The 16,498-nt window shown below is 45.5% G+C and overlaps 1 protein-coding gene across 1 annotated transcript in view; it reads right to left on the bottom strand.

Moving 5' to 3' along the window:
- The window catches only part of sqor (sulfide quinone oxidoreductase), a 32,238-nt gene extending 23,953 nt beyond the window's left edge, over nt 1–8,285 (bottom strand). Inside the window, exon 1 of the mRNA XM_041174959.1 lies at nt 8,190–8,285. The gene's annotated coding sequence lies outside the window, so the exon portion shown is untranslated. The remainder of the gene's footprint in view (nt 1–8,189) is intronic.
- Between the last annotated feature and the right edge of the window lie 8,213 nt (nt 8,286–16,498).

Genomic DNA, 16,498 nt, shown 5'->3' with positions numbered 1-16,498 from the left:
AAGCCTCCCGCAACCAATTAGTTTAAAGTGCTATCTACAACCCTAGTTATACAATTTGCCAGGACACTAATCCCAACATGGTTCAAATAAAGCCCATCCCAACAGAACAGCTCTCTCCTTCCTCAGTACTGGCGCCAGTGCCCCACGAATCAGAACCCATTTCTCCCACACCGATCTTTGAGCCATACATTTACCTCTCTAATCTTATTTACCCTACGTCAATTTGCACATGATTTAGGTAGTAATCCGGAGATTACCACCTTTGTGGTTCTGTTTTTTAATTTAGGTCCACGCTGATTGTCGTACCTCAGCAGAGCCTCTTTCCTAGTTCTACCTATGTCGTTGGCACTTCCGCGGACCACGGCAACTGGATCCTTCCCCTCCAAGTTCCTCTCCAGCTCAGAAGAGATGTCCTTAACCTTGGCACCAGGTAGGCAGCACAGTCTGTCTTTGTTGCAGAAAATGGTTTTCATTCCCCTAACTATGCTATCCACTATTACTACTACATTTCTCTTTTCTCCGCCCACTTGAATGGCGCTCTATACCACGGTGTTGCGGTCAATCCGCTTATCCTGTCTATGCCCTCATTCACAATGGGAGCAAGAACCTCATACCTATTGGACAAGGGCAGTGGCTGAGGCTCCTCCAAAGCTAAATTCTGGATTCCCATACCTGCCTTACTCAAAGTCACACCCTCCTGTCCCTGATGACAGTCCAAATTTGATGTACTCTAAGGGATATGACTGTCTCCTGAAACAGTGTCCAGGTAACTCTCACCCTCCCTGATGTGTCACAGTGTCTGCAGCTCAGACACCAGCTCATCAACTCTGAGCTGAAGTTCCTCGAGCAGCCAACACTTGCTGCAGATGTGGTCACTGTGGATCGCACCAGTGTCCATCAGCTCCCATATTCTACAGCTGCAACACATCACCTGCCCAGCCATCTCTATTTTATTTAATTAATTAATTTGGATGTTAAATATTTTAAAAGTGCATTTCTTAACTGTACTCTTCAGCTGTAATAACATCTCTTGATTTAAATCACTTGGCCAATCAAAAGAGACACGGAAGAGATACCCACCAATCACCTACCTGCTTTCCTTTGAAGTCACACTTCGGCTCTGACAGGTAGAAAGAGGTCCTCCTCTTGCACTTTCCTCTAGGTGCTGCTGACTGTCTGGCTTGGGGTCCTCCTCTCACACTCTCCTCATTGGATTTTACAGAACAGAAGGCCACCATTTTGTCCATTATGTCTGTGCTGGCTCTTTGAAGGAGCCATCAAATTAACCCCACTCCCCTATCCTTTTCCCCATGGTCCTGCAATTTCTCCTTTTTAAGTATTTATCCAATTGCTTTTGAAAGTTATTCTTGAATCACCTCCCACCACCCTTTGAGGCAGTACATTCCAGATCATAACTTGCCATGTAGAGAAGTTTATTCTCATCTCACCACTGGTTCTTTTACCAAGTACCTTAAATCTATAACCCTATCAGTGGAAACTGTTTCTCCTTATTTACTCTATCAAAACTGTTCATAATGTTGAACACTTCTATCAAATTTACACTTCCTACAGATCTCCTACAAACTCTTTGGGAAGCTGATGGCTGCTCACTTCTTCAATCAAATTAAGTTGTTTTTTAAAGCAGTAAACACTTGATTTATTGGACTGTTAAACTTAACATTTTCTGCCACAGTAATTTACAGTTCCAAGCACTGGTCTACAGCAAGTTGAGCTAATTTTTGCAAATAATTTAACATTTTGACTGTTTACCAGCAATAACATTTCCACAGCCTAACCTACCGCACAGATACAGGAGCATCGCCACCTCGCACTTGCTGCTAAAATGCCTTTCAGATCATTAAAAAAATGATTCTACTCGAATAGTTGTTACTAGAGAAATGAGTTCCAAAAGTGGACTTTCATTCTAGAACTCAAATTCTGAATATGAATCACAATTGTGTAGACAAGCCTGCTGGTTACAGTATAGGGAGTAGCATTAACAAATTCAGTGGAAAATACAAAAGAAAATCCTGCAGATGCTGGAATCCTGAAATAAAAACAGAAAATGCTGGAAAAACTCAGCGGGTCAGGCAGCATCTGTGGAGAGAGGAATCGAGTTAACGTTTCAGGTCAATGAACTTTCCAGAACTTCTCAGGTTAATAACTTTTCTAATAAAAGGTCAATGATTCAAACATTAACTTGGTTTATCTCTCTCCAGATGCTGCCAGACCTCCTATGTATTTACAGCATTTTCTGTTTTAATTCAGTCAGTGGATCCACTCTTGCCTGAAGACAATTTAACACATATGTGTCTATGTCATGGTTCCCTCTCCTGCTACAGTTTCTACAGCACGAAAACCCACTGATATTAACAAGGGGCATGTAGCACAGCTATGAGAACATAAGAAATAGAAGCAAGAGTTGGCCACACATCTGCTCTGCCATCACTTCCATCATGGATGACCTTCACCTTAATCCACCTACCTGCCTGATCCCCACACCCTGATACCATAAAATCCAAAAGTCTACCAACCTCTGTCTTGAATATACTTAATGATGGGACACCCACAACCCTCTGGGGTAGAAAATTCCAAAAATTAGCCAGCCTCCAGCTGAAGAAATTGCTCATCTCCCTCCTAAATGACCGACCTCATACCGTGAGACTCTACCCCCAAGTTCCAGATTCACCAGCCAGGGCAAATGACCCCTCAGCTTCAACCCTATTGAGCCCTCTCATAATCTTATATATTTCAATGAGATCACCTCTCATTGTTCTAAACTACAGAGTATGGCCACTCTAGTCAATCTCACCTCATAGGACAGCCCAGGAATCAATCTAGTGAACCGTTGCTGCAATCAATATATTCTTCTTTGGATAAGTATTGAAAACTGTAAGGAGGATCGTATTAAACTTCTAAAGAACAAGCACAAGCTGGTGGAATGGGTGGACAACTGGTACATGAAATGCAGGGAAGTGTGAAGGGTTTCATTAGTAGGATGATCATGGAGAGACAATATCAAATAAAGGGCCCAATTCTAAAGGGGGTGCAGGAGCAGAGGGACCTGGGTGTGTATGTTCATAAGTCATTGAAGGCGGCAGGACAGGTTGCAAGAGTGATTAATAAAGCATATAGTATCCTGGGTGTAAAAAAAGAACGGGTTCAGCATCAACCGGTGTATTGTGTCCTGTTCTGGGCTCCATACTTTAGGAAGGATGTGAAGGCTTAGCGAGGGTACAGAAAAGATTCACGAGAATGATTCTAGTGATAAGGAACTTCAGTTACATAGAAAGATTGAGAACCCAGGGTTGTTCTCCTTACAGAAGAGTAGGTTGAGAGGAGATATGATAGATGTATTCAAGATCATGAGAAGGACAGTTAGAAAGCTTTGGTTTATGGATCGAGAACAAGAGGACATTGATTTAAGGGGATTGGCAAAAAAAAATGCAATGACAATATTAGAAACAACTTTATTTAAACAGAGGGAGTGGTTCGGATCTGGAACACACTGCCTGAGGGTGTAGTGGAGACAGGGTCAATCATGACTTTCAAAACTGAATTGGATCATTAGCTGAAGAGAAAAAAAATCTGCAGGGCTATGGGGAGAAGGCAGGGGAGTAGCTGTAGGTGAATTGCTCCTTGGAGAGCCAGCACAGACACAATGGGCAGAATGGCCTCCTTCTGTGATGTAACAATTCCATAATTCTATGCTGAGATGACCAAAAGTGCACACAGTATTTCAGATATGGACTCACCAAAGGTCTGTACAATTGTTGCAATTCTTTTTAGTTCTGGTACTCTGATAGAAACAGTTAATAGCAGGAGTATGTCATTCAGCCCTTCCAGCCTGTTTCGCATTCAACATGATCATTGGCTGATCCTCCATCTCAACACCATACTCCCGCGCTCTCCCCATACCCTTTGGCCCTTTTAGAGTTGAGAAATCTATTTCCTTCTTAAATATATTCAGTGACTTGGCCTCCACATCTTCCTGTGGTAGAGAATTCCATAGATTCACCACCCTCTGAGTGAAGAAGTTTCTCCTCATCTCAGTCCTAAATGATCTATCCCATATCCTGAGACTATGACCCCTTGTTTTAGACCCACCCCCAGCCAGAGGAAATATCATCACTGCATCCAGTCTGTACGTCCATGTCAGAATTTTAAATGTTTCTATGAGATCCCCTCTCATTCTTCTAAACGCCAGTGAATACAGGCCACTCAACCCAATCTCTCCTCATATGACAAGCCTGCAATCCCTGGAATCAGTCTGGTGAAACTTCGCTGCACTCCCTCTATGGCAAGTATATCCGTTCTTAGGTCAAAACTACACACAATAATCCAGGTGTGGTCTCACCAAGATCCTGTATAGCTGCAGTAAGACATCCTCGCTCCTGTACTCAAGTCCTCTTGCAATGAAGGTCAACATACCATTTGCCTTCTTAACTGCTTGCTGCACCTGCATGCTTGCTTTCAGTGACTGGTGTACAAGGACACCCAGATCCCTTTGTACATCAACATTTCCCAATCTATCACCATTTAAATAATACCCTGCCATTCTGTTTTTTTCTACCAAAGTGGATAACTTCGTAATTATCCACATTATACTGCATATGCAATGTATTTGCCCATTCACTCAGCCAACCTTTCTAAATCACCTTGAAGCCTCTTAACACTCCCACTTCTTCCTGCTGGGATTGTATTGCATCATTTCAGTTAAAATACACAATTTATACCTTAGTAATCAACAATTCAAGTTGTAATTATATAATTGTTGAGATTTAAAGACTTGTGAAGTGCTTTTGCATTGTTTTAGGAGCACCAGAAAATTTATGACTTCTTGAGGATTTTTAAAAAAAACAAGCATTGCTTTGACAAAGATTTTTACATTCTATGTCAAACGTTAACTCTCAATTGGTGGGTAATGTCAGGCCAGGCTGCATGTAGAGAGAGTCAGTGCAAAAATAGGTAGTGAAAGAGGAAATGGAGGGGTGTTTAATGAAGTCCCTTAAAAAGATACAATTACTTCCTATAGCCAGATTCTCTCTCCTAGTCAGAATACTGCCTATTTGATCAGGAAAATTCTACAGCATTGACCACTATGTTTATGTTCACTTCAAATGAGGTCAATGATATAGATAAATTCTATCTATTCTAATGAAAGGTCATTGAGCTAAAATGCTAACCATTCCTGTCCCTTTGTTGTCAGACCTGCTGAGTATCTCCAGCATTTGTTTTTAATGATAAATGATTAAATTAATGTTAACGAACAAAATCATCAACAGAAGCAAGACAGAAAACTGCCCTGAAGAGCAAATGTCACTCACTAATTTAGTCCTGCATTTAACTGAGCCAGTTGTTAAGTATGGTTACATCGTAAGTGAAGTTAAGAATACAAATCACCAAATCTGTAAACTTCAAACAAAAAAAAACTTGCACTCCTATGATATCATCTATACATATACACACATATCAATATCCCAAGACACTTCGCAAAATTGTAATAAAATGGATGCCAGACCAAAGGAGACGATGGCAGAAGAGGTAACTAAATGCTCTGTCAAAGAAGTAGGTTCATGGAACATCTAGGAGGTGGTGATGAAAAGCAGGAACGGAATCCCAGACCTCAGGGGTTAGGTAGTTGAAGGAACAGTGGGGAATAGTGGGGAAAGGAACAGATGGATGCTCTAGAGGCCAATATTCATGTGGCCGGCAGGGCCGGGGAGGGGGAAGAAGAGTGGGGCAGGAGCAAGGCAATGGAAAGATTTGAAAATGGATGATTATTTAAAAATCAAGGTGTTGGAGCAGGAGCCAATGTAGGTCAGTGAGCACATGGATAAGGGCGAGCAAAAATGGCACATGGTAGGAGAGGCCCAGAATTTTAGATCAGTTTCCAGAGTATGTGGAATGAGAGGCTGTCCAGGAGTGTATTGGAATAGTTGACTCTGGAGGTGACAAAGGCATTGGGGTAGCAGCAGATGTTTGATGCAGGGGTAGGGTTAGGCAATGTTACAGAGGTGAAAGTAGGAGGTCTGTGTCGTGGAGGTAACAGCGGGTTGGAACCAAAGCATAGTATTGCAAGTTTGGGAAAATTCTGATTCAACATGGCATCAGTGTCGAAGGAATTGGAGATTGTCCAGAAAAGAGATAATTGCAGGATACCACCGAGCTGCCTGGGCTTCAAGAGCCAGACTGACAGGGCATGGGGGACACAAGCTTGACACTCCTGCACTGACTTCACCAATGTGTATTCCCTCAGCAACTCTTTTGTCATGTTCACAGAAATTAAAAAACGAACAGGCAATAAAAGCCACAGACGGACTGCTGCATACAAGTGTTGAAGATTGAAGCAAAGCTTTGCATCCAATTTCAATCTATACAGATTCATGTAACATGCTCATAGTCCTTAATTGCTTGCAGTGAAATCAAGTGCTTTGTTTTGCTTCACTCTGTGGTTTACACATTTACCAGGAGCTCTGCATTGTTAGAACCAGAAGAAGCATATCTCCCAGCTTCTAGTTCACAAGATAAGCTGCGCCTAAACCTAAACTATAAACTGGAAATCAGCTGGTTTCCCTCAAGTCCTAGAAGCCACACATGACCTCAACATGGCCAAGTGAAGAAATCAAATTTGTCCGTGAAGCCGCTCCCAAATTCTCATCCCTTACACTGTCGATCAATTGTTGGGAACATGAGATTTCAAGGAGTCTCTTTTGATTTTCCTTCCCATTTATTCCTCTTTGTTAGCCCTACCTGTACCTTGCTCCGCTCTCCATGCTACCCTGTAACTGGCCTTGAAGTGACCAGTGTACTGTTTACTCCCTCACCCTTTGTGGAAACATACAGCACTCTCTGAAGCAAAGACAAATCCAACCTAGGCATGATGAAGTTAAGGATAAGAACTTCACAAGGATTGTGATGACCATGTTCATGGGAGGGCATAGTTTGGGATAGGAATTAGATATAGGGGGATTCCCAGAACTTCACATTTAAATCCCTGCAATCAGGCTTCTGTCCCACAACAGTAAAGTCACAAATGTCATCCTACATGACTGACAAAGTAAAGATCCCCTCCTTTTTGACCTGCAGCCTTTGCCATGGTTGACCATATCATCTTCCTCTAACCCCTCCCCACTGTCATTCAGCTGGGTGGCACTGCTCTCACCTGCTTCCATTCTTATCTACCTAATCGTAGCCAGAGAACCACTTGTAATGGCTTCTCTTCGAGCTCCCACATCGTTACCTCAGGATTTCCTCAAGATCTATCCTTGGTCCCTCCTATTTCTCACCTACACACTGCCCCTCAGTGACTTCATCTGAAAGTACAGCTTCAGTCTTCACACAGACACTGACAACACCCAGCCCCACCTCACCACTGCCTCTCTGCACTCCTCCACTGTCCCTGTTTATCCAGTACTCAATGAGCAGAAATTTCCTCCGGTTAAAGGCCAAAACCATTCTTTTCAGTCTCCATTCCCTTGCCACCGACTCCATCCCTCTCCCCAGCAACAGTCTGAGCTTCAGCCACTCTGTAATCTTGGGTGTCACATTTAACCCCAAGGTGAGCTTCTAATCTGATATAGCATCACCCAAGATTACCTATTTCCACCTTGGTAACATCGCCCAACTTCCCCCTGGCCCCAGCTCATCGGCTACTGAAACCCTCCTCCCAGCCTTGGTCACCTCTGGATTGGGCCATTCCGACACACCCTGGCTGCTCTCCCACATTCTCCCTCGTCAACTTGAGGTCATCCAAAACTCTGCTGCCAACAGCAAGAGCCGTCCCGGATCAGCCCCTGTCCCTCAGAACCACCCACCCACTCACCCAGGCTCCCAGTCAGGGAATGTCTTGATTTTAAAATTCTCATCCTAATTTCCAAATGTCTCCCTGGCCTCACCCCATCTCTGTAACCTCAACACTCAAACTTCAGCCTGACTTTAATCCTTAATCCGTGGGGTCAGGGGCCGGCCGGAGCCCGGGGGGGGGGGGGGGGGGCGGGTCAGGGGCCGGCCGGAGCCCGGGGTGGGGCGGGTCAGGGGCCGACCGGAGGCCGGGGGGGGCCGGAATATTGAAAGCCGGAGTCCGGATCCTGGGCGGATTTTAACCGCCAGCTCCAGAATGTTCATCCACAAAAAGAGACCAGCCCCCACCCCAAAAACTCCCGCTCCCGCTCCCACACCCCCGTTACCTGGACAGTAACTCCGCTCCCGCACACGATCACATCCAGACTCTCCCTCTCATTTCGCCGCTAACTCAGGTCTCAGTTAGTGAAAGCCCCGCCCCTTTCCAGACGCCCGCCCCGCCCCGCCCCGCCCCGCCCCCGGCCTTTCCCGACCCGGCCCCGCCCCTTTCCGCATCCGCCCCACCATCTTCCCGTCCCGCCTCCGCCCCGCCCTGTCCCCGCCCCTTTCCCCGCCCCCCTCTCCACCTTCCGGCTCCCAATCCGCCCCCGCTCACGTTCCGAGGGCACTGCTGCCGAGGGAGGGGGGGTGAGGTAAGGTGAGTGGGGTTAAGGGAGGGGGAATGAGCAAGTGGGGAATGTGGAGGAGATAACGGGGAGGTGGGAAGGGGAGAGAGGGAATTGGGTGGGTGGGTGGGGGGGGGCGAATGAGGGGATGGGACAGGGGAAAAGCTGAAATGGGGTCTGGGCAGCAGGGAAAGTGGAAATGGGGAGAGGGGAGAATGGGGGTGGGAAATGGGGATGTGGGTGGGGACGGGGGTACAGGGGAATGGGGAGCGAGATAGGTGGATGGGGAGAGAGCGAGGGGCTAATGGGCAAGCGGGAAGAAGTGTGGAGGGGAATGGGGAGAGGGTGGGCGTAATTGGGAGGGGGAATGGGAGAAGGGCAATGGGGGAATGAGGAATGGGAGAGAGGGGGAATGGGGAGAGGGAGAGGGGGAATGAGAGAGTGGGAATCAAGGAGAGGGAATGGGGGAAAGGCATACCTAGAAATGAGGTGTCAACCTGGTGAAGCTACAACACAGGACTACTTGCACGCCAAACAGCATAAACAGCAAGTGATAGACAGAACTAAGCGATTCCACAACCAACGGATCAGATCTAAGCCCTGCATTCCTGCCACAACCAGTAATGAATGGTGGTGGACAATGCAACAACTCACTGGAGGAGGAGGCTCCGCAAATATCCCCATCCTCAATGGTGGAGGAGCCCAGCACATCAGTGCAAAAGGTAAGGCTGAAGCATTCTACAGCCAGAAGTTCTGAGTGGATGATCCATCTCGGCCTCGTCCAGAGGACCCCAGCATCATAGATGCCAGTCTTCAGCCAATTCGATTCACTCCATGTGATATATAAAAAAAGGTGATGGCATTGTGGTATTGTCGGTGGACTGATAATCCAGAGACCCAAGATAATGCTTAGGAGACGTGGGTTCAAATCCCATCACAGCAGATGGTGGAGTTTAAATTCAATAAAAATCTGGAATTAAAAAAAAGTAAATTAGAAGTCAAATGATGATCATGAAACCATTGTTGATTGTTGCAAAAACCCATCTGGTTCACTTATCCCCTTTCGGGAAGGAAATCTGTATGTGCCTACATGTGACTTCAGACCCACAGCAATGTAATTGACTCTTAAATGCCCTCTGAACAAGGGCAATTAGGAATGGGCAATAAATGTTGGCCCGGCAACACCCATGAATGAATAAAAAAGAAATCAAGAAACAGCTGAAGGCACTGGATACTGCAAAGGCTATGGGCCCTGACAATATTCCATCAATAGTATTGAAGACTTGTGCTCCAGAACTTGCCGCACCCCTAGCCAAGCTGTTCCAGTACAACTGCAACACTGACATCTACCCGGCTATGTGGAAAATTGCCCAGGTATGTCCTGTACACAAAAAGCAGGACAAATCCAACCTGGCCAATTATTGCCCCATCAGCCTAGTCTCCATCATCAGTAAAGTAATGGAAGGGATCATCAACAGTGCTATTATGTGGCATTTCCTTAGCAATAACCTGCTCACTGATGCCCAGTTTGGGTTCTGCCAGGGCCACTCAGGTCCTGACCCTATTACAGCCTTGGTTCAACCATGGACAAAAGAGCTGAACTCCTGAGGTGAGGTGAGAGTGACTGCCCTACACGTCAAGGCAGCATTTGTTTGAATGTGGCATCAAGGAGCCCTAGCAAAACGGGTCAACCGGAATCAGGGGGAAAACTCTCCGCTGGTTGGAGTCATACTGGTTGTTGGAGGTTAGTTCTCTCAGCTCCAGGACATCACTGCAGGAGTTCCTCAGGTCCAACCATCTTCAGCTGCTTCATCAAGGACGTAAGGTCAGAAGTGGGAATGTTCGATGATTATCATACAATTCCCATTCACAACTCCTCAGACACTGAAGCAATCCATGCCCAAATACAGCAAGACCTGGACAAGTGGCTTGGGCTGACAAGTGGCAAGTAACATTCATGCCACATTAGTGCCAGGCAATGATTGTCTCCAGCAAGAGGGAATATAACCATCACCCCTTGATGTTCAATGGCATTACCATCACTGAATCCTCCACTATCAACATCCTGGGGGTTACCATTGACCAGAAACTGAACTGGACTAGTCATATAAATACTGTGGCTACAAGAGCAAGTCAGAGGTAAGGAATCGTGTGATGATTAACTCACCTCCTGACTCCCCAAAGCCTGTCCACCATCTACAAGGCACAAGTCAGGAGTGTGATGGAATATTCCCCATTTGCCTGGATGGGTGCAGCTCCCACAACACTCAAGAAGCTTGACACCATCCAGGACAAAGCAGCTCACTTGATTGGCACCCCATCCACAAACATTCACTCCCTCCACCACCGACACACAGTAGTTGCAGTGTGTACCATCTACAAGATGCACTGCAGGAATTCACCAAGGCTCCTGAGACAACACCTTCCAAACCCATGATCACTACCATCTAGAAGGACAAGGGCAGCAGACACATGGAGAACCTGGAATTTCCCCCCCAAGCTGCTAGCCATCCTGACTTGGAAATATATTGTCGTTCCTTTATTGTCACTGGGTCAAAATCCTGGAACTCCCTCTCGAACAGCACTGTGGGTGTACCAACGCCACATGGACTGCGGCGGTTCAAGAAGGCAGCTCACCACCACCTTCTCAAGGACAACGAGGGATGGGCAATAAATGCTGGCCCAGCCAAGAAGCCCACATCCCATGAATGAGTAAAAAAAGGAATGGGGGAGGGGCAGAGGCAGAATGGGCAAGAGGGGAATGGGGGAGTTGGACGAGGAGAAGGTGAATGGGGGAGGGAGGGGAATGGAGAAGGGGAGAGGGGGAAAGGAGGAATGATGAGTGGCAGGGACAGAATGGGGAAGGGAAGAGGGAATGGGGCGGTGGAGATAGAGAAGGGGAGAGGTTGTACATGGAGGGGGATAAGGGCAGAGGGTAAATTGGAAGAATGGATATGTGGAGGGGAGGGGGGCAATGGTGAGAGACATGGGGAGGGGAAGATGGGGAATTGGGCAGGGGAGGAGGCGGTGGGGAGGGGGAGAGGGGAATGGGGAAGTAGGGGAATGGAGAGGGCGAATGGGGAGAGGGGAGAAAGAATGGGGAATGGGAGATGGGGAAGGGGAGAGGGGTTATGTGGAGAGGGAGAGGGAAATGGGGGAGTGGGAGGGCCTGAGGATAAATGGGGAGGGGAAATGTAGAGGGGGGACAAATAGTGAGAGGCAGGGGAATGGGGAGGGGGAGAGGGGGATTGGGCAGGGGAGGGAGCAGTGGAGAGGGGAATGGGGAAGTAGGGGAATGGAGACTGGGAAGGAGGGGAGGGAGAATGGAAGATGGGGAAGGGCAGAGGGGTTATGTGAAGAGTGGGGGGGAATGGGGGAGTGGGAGGGGCTGAGGGGTAAGGTCAGAGGATAAATGGGGAGGGGAAATGTAGAGGGGGGCAAATGGTGAGAGGCAGGGGAATGGGGACGGGGATGGGGAGAGGGGGATTAGAAAGGGAATAGGAAGGGGTGGAATGGTGAGGGGCAGGAAGAATAGGGAGGGTGAGAGGGGAATGAAGAGTGGGAATGGAGAATGAGGTGGGGGAATGTGGTGTAGGGAATAGGGAGGGGGGAATTGGGAGATAATTTGCGAGGTGGAAGGGGTAGATGGGGAATTTTTGGGAGTGGGTGAGGTGGAAAAGCACGCACCTACTCCCCAACTCAGCCATGGGCTTCAGCCGGACTCGGAGTCGAGAATCGAATGTCGGCTGAGCCGCCTTCACTGCTTTGCCATCCTTTCATTGGCAGGATGAAGGGTCTGTTGGTTCTGTGATATGTGTTTTTGAATAGTTTGGCTTGGTAGCCTAGCTGAGTGCATATCTTTGGCAACAGAATGCTAATCTCAAATCGAAACACATCCTGGTGCCTCCCAGATTGGGGAACTATTCCCCTCGACAGTTTATGGGCACCACTTGTTAAATAAAGAACTTTATTACAGGTGTTCTCTCGCTGTGTGAATTTTGTACTGAGTGAATAATAATTCCTGGATAATCCCTTACACAGTAATTGAGTTGTTATTTTGTGAATTTTATTGCCGTGGAGTGAACATTTAAAATAAAACTCGGACTAAACATAGAAACAGAAAAATTATGTCACACCCAATTGTGTGGAATTCCTCCACTGGGAGTTTAAAAAGATGGAAGTGGGTCTTTGAATTAGTTTAACAGGATGAAAATTAATATTACATTCAGCTTCATAAAGAAGAACATTTGGTTAAATCAGGAATCGGAAATGAATGTGAAGCCTTTGAGTACCAAACAGCCCTCTAAGGGGATGGGGGTGGCTTTATCTTACAAGGAAAGATTGGACAGGCTGGGTTTGTACCCGTTGGAGTTTAGAAAATTGAGAGGTGATCTTATTGAAACATATAAGATCCTTAGGGGATTTGACAGGGTAGCTGCTGAAAGGATGTTTCCCTGTGTGGGAGAGACTAGAACCAGGGGACACTGTTTAAAAATAAGGGGTTTGCCATTTAAGATGGAGATGAGAGAAATGTTTTCTCTCAGAGGATTGTGAATCTCTTCCCCAGAAAGCAGTGCAGGCAGGGTCAATGAGTACTTTTAAGGCAGAGGTAGATAGATTCTTGACTAACAAGGGAGTCAAGGGTTATCAGGGGTAGGCAGCCATGATCTTATTGAATGGCGGAGCAGGCTCGGGGGGCTGAGTGGCCTACTCCTGCTCCTAATTTGTATGTTCATATGGGGTCATTTTCAGTTCTGTACTTTAGTCAGACTGAGATTGTGAATGTAGAATTTGAAATTGGTATAGTGTCAATTGAATTACAGGGTGTATGTGGGCGGGGACTGAATGAAAAGAGGTAGTAGAACATGGAAATGAGACAAGATTAATTGGGAGATCAAAGAGCAAGCTGAAACAATCAGTCTCCCAAGAACTGTCCCAAAGTGTCCTGGATAGAAGGTAGAAATGGGTAATGGGTAGGACAAGGTGAAGATATTCACTGAGAGGAGTTGGTTTCAGTCCTTGAATTAATGTTTGGTGTTGTGATTGAGAATGAGCACAAACACAGTGTACCGAGGGCACAGAATGAAGTGCAGCCATCATAGCCAGAACCACACAAAAGGAGCTAATCATTAACAAAGCCACCAATGCTTTAGTATTATGAAAGTTAACTCTGTTTCTTTTCATGAACCATACCCTAAGAGCGTGTTGGCGACCAGGGACCTCCATGTTAATCTTGCTCTGGAGGCATGGATCATCTTCATTGCTGGTACTTTCATCCAGTTAGCGAGGCTCTTTAAAAAGATCACTCTTTGTCTATCTCGATCTCTTTTACCATCGATCTTTCCCATCAGCATCAGACTTTCTAAATCACGATTTCTTATTTAATGTCCAAGAAGTTCCAGCTGCCTCCTCCTGATCTTGGTCAGCAGAGTTCTTTTGGTCTCAGATTTTACTTACACCTCTTCATTGGTAGTGTGACTTGTCCAAGATATCTTCATTATTCACCTCAAAAATCACAACTCCACAGCCTCAAATCTTCTTTACGTTGCTTCACTGATCGTCCAACACTCACTTCCCTCTGTCAAGATTGGAGTGATGTTGCATTCCAGGATTCTCAGCTTTGTTTTCATGGCTAATTCTGAGTTGATCATAATCTTTTTCATTTTTTGAAATGCATCTTTGGCCTTTTCCAATCCTTCATCTTATTTCTTGGTTGCACTTCCCATCTGATGTTAACACACTTCCTAGGTAACAAAATTTGTTTACCAGTGTGACATTTTCATTCTTCACTGTGATCTTACATTCTGTTCTGACTTTTTCTTTTTGGACACTACTAGACATTTTGTTTTCCTAGAATTTATGTTCAGCCCTTTCTTCTAACTTTCACTCACTATTCTATCCAAAATCTTTTGCAGGTTCTCTTCAGAGTTAATTACAGTTTGTAAAAAAATAAGTAACTAAAAAGACTTGCTCTAAATCCAATAAAGCCAAGGAGCCTCAAATCCTGAAATTTTATTCTCAGGAAGCTGATGGCCTGATTAATCATGCATCATTCTTCTGTTATTGTTTAGCAAACAAGTGAGAACAGAGTATAAACATGGCATCAAACAATGAACAACAAACCTACAATAAACAGCAGTAGCACATGGACACTCAAAACCACAGGACAGTCAAGATAGAACTTAAGATGAAACTCAAAAAACACAAAACCAGCACAGGAATCAAAGGTCAGTCTAAACATCCTCCATGATTATGAAGGGAAGTAAAATCTAAGTCTGATGCTCAGTGAATGTATCCAGTGAATACAATAGCTGCACAGACCTGGAATCCTGACCCAGAGTTGATCCTCAGCCTGCACTGAATGATGATGTCACTGATGCTACAAGTACCACTGTAACCCCTGGAAAATCAGCCAGAGTTCCAATTCCTATTGCTGTCTAAGGAACCCTTCGTTGAAGTTCACTTTGCTAAACATTGGCTATGCTCAGGATCGTCCGCTAAACCGTTGAAGGATTGGATGCAGAGGAACAAAAATGCAAAAGATTCTATTGACATTTTCCATGTAGACAATACATAGTCATGGTGTACTTGGGCTCAGTATCATGTCTCTGATATAATGTCAGTGTCTGACCCAATTGCAGCACGAGACCCAGGACTCCTCTATCAGTTCTCATTTATCAATCTCCTGATTTTAACCAGGCAAATGGTCAGGACAGTTGACTGTTACTACAGTACTGAGGCTCAGACAAGGTGCAAAGCGGTTTCTTCATTTAAAAGATGGTGAAATTTTGGGTATAAATGAGTTAATAGTGTAAGTACAACACGGCCAACATTTCTCCAAGTCCCCCTGACCTTCAGTAGCTTAGACAGTATTGAGCCACAAACGACATGAAGGCAGTTTTGGACTGCCATCATGATTGGTGGAGTCTTGGTGTGGTTCCTGGCTGTTGGCATGTGTGACCTATCTTCCCTAGACAGACTAAAGTCTTACTCTGGTACTTATTTTAAACTGATTTATTTACTCTAGATATAAGACAGGTTACAGAGTAGGTATGTCTTTCCTGAGTACAGTGTGTTCCATCCACTCTCCCGAGAGAGTCCAGCACATGACTGCTGATATCACTGATACATCATTGGCTCCATCACTCATGGGCATATCTATTATATTAATTCATTATACTACACCTCCCCCAAGTATTCTATTAACTCCTTAACAACAATATGAAAATATGGGGCAGGATTTTCTGGCCCCAGGATCATACAGTCCTGCCAAAAGTCAATGGATGTTTGGCTGGACCACTGAATCTCCTGTGGCGGGTCCCGGTATGACGGGGCCAGAAAATCCAGGCTTATGTTTTAACTATTTACATTGCATTTCTGTAACTCCCCTTTTACTGCTACAGATTCTATCAACTCCTACTCTTACTCATCCCCCCTCCCCAGGATTCAGATTCCCACAGTGTTCTCGGCCCTTCAAAGGTGGAGACATGTGGCTATTCCTCTTTTCCTTGGAGGACATCATGATGAGCAAAATGGACAGCAGCTTTGCAGTATTGCTGGTAATCGGAGAGTAGACTTCAGAACTGCTGAACTGTAAAGACAATAGCCCTTTGTCAACAAAAGACTGATGCAAGAGAGGAGGCTGAAGGACATCAACACTTGAACTCTCTCAAACTAGAAGAAAAGAAATTAGGACTTGCTCGGGAATCTTCTGCTCTCTTGAAACACACTGGGGAAAGGCCTGAGAAGGTGAATAATTTTTGGTTCCAATGAAGACTCCAGCAGCTGTATCATTCTCTGCTGCATTGAAGATGAAAAAGGTATTGAAGGTCTTAGATTCTAATGAATCTGGATGACAAGAAGGAAAACAACAAAGCTCCTGTAGACATTTTAGGAAACGAAGAAGAGATGACTGCCCAATAGTATTTTGGAAAGGATGTTCTCTTTCTGTAGGCAGTTTTAACATTGCCACACTTTGCTCTGTGTGAGGTTGCTCTACAATGGGCAATGGGAAGAAATTCTAATGATAA

Source organism: Carcharodon carcharias, chromosome 26 (genome assembly GCF_017639515.1).
Source record: "Carcharodon carcharias isolate sCarCar2 chromosome 26, sCarCar2.pri, whole genome shotgun sequence".
NCBI lineage: Eukaryota > Metazoa > Chordata > Chondrichthyes > Lamniformes > Lamnidae > Carcharodon > Carcharodon carcharias.
This window is presented reverse-complemented; position numbering and strand designations above follow the sequence as displayed.